Here is a 557-nt window from a genome sequence, read left to right as displayed (position 1 = left end):
CATCACGTGTGTCTTTGCAGGGTGTTTAATATATTTTTGAGAATTACAGGATACCTGAAAGTATGTATAACTAAGAATAAGAACTGTGGAAAATAAAAACACAGTTTCCATCACACAATCAGGAAATAAATAAGCTCTACTGAAATAGTGCTCCATAATCAATTCTTGAGGTAGATGAGCTACAACAGCTAAAGACCACATCGGGTTTCATTCCTGTTCACCAAGAACAGAAATCTAAGACTACAGTAACAACCCTGTAAATGACATAATTTGGCCCAATGGCAAGAGCTGCTTACTTGGTTCACACTTAGCGTCTGGATTCCAAAAAGGTTTGAATCCCACAGGAGCCTCGCTTTATTGTTAACTTGACTTTGTGTAACCGAGTTCCTTTTACTCGGACCCCAGTCCATATGAACAAGAAGGTCATACAGTTACAGAGTACAGTGAACCTCCATTGGCGCACATCAAGCTGACAGGGACGACCTGGCTCGTTGGTCTAGGGGTATGATTCTCGCTTTGGGTGCGAGAGGTCCCGGGTTCAAATCCCGGACGAGTCC

General features: G+C 42.7%; 1 non-coding gene across 1 annotated transcript; it reads left to right on the top strand.

Annotated features, from left to right (window-relative positions):
* Positions 1-485: 485 nt before the first annotated feature.
* trnap-ugg (transfer RNA proline (anticodon UGG)) lies at positions 486-557 on the top strand. The gene has a single exon. It is a non-coding gene; the product is annotated as a tRNA-Pro (tRNA).

This window comes from Hemibagrus wyckioides, linkage group LG07, assembly GCF_019097595.1.
Source record: "Hemibagrus wyckioides isolate EC202008001 linkage group LG07, SWU_Hwy_1.0, whole genome shotgun sequence".
NCBI lineage: Eukaryota > Metazoa > Chordata > Actinopteri > Siluriformes > Bagridae > Hemibagrus > Hemibagrus wyckioides.
Note: the sequence above shows the minus strand (reverse complement) of the source record. Positions and strands in the feature narration are given on the sequence as shown.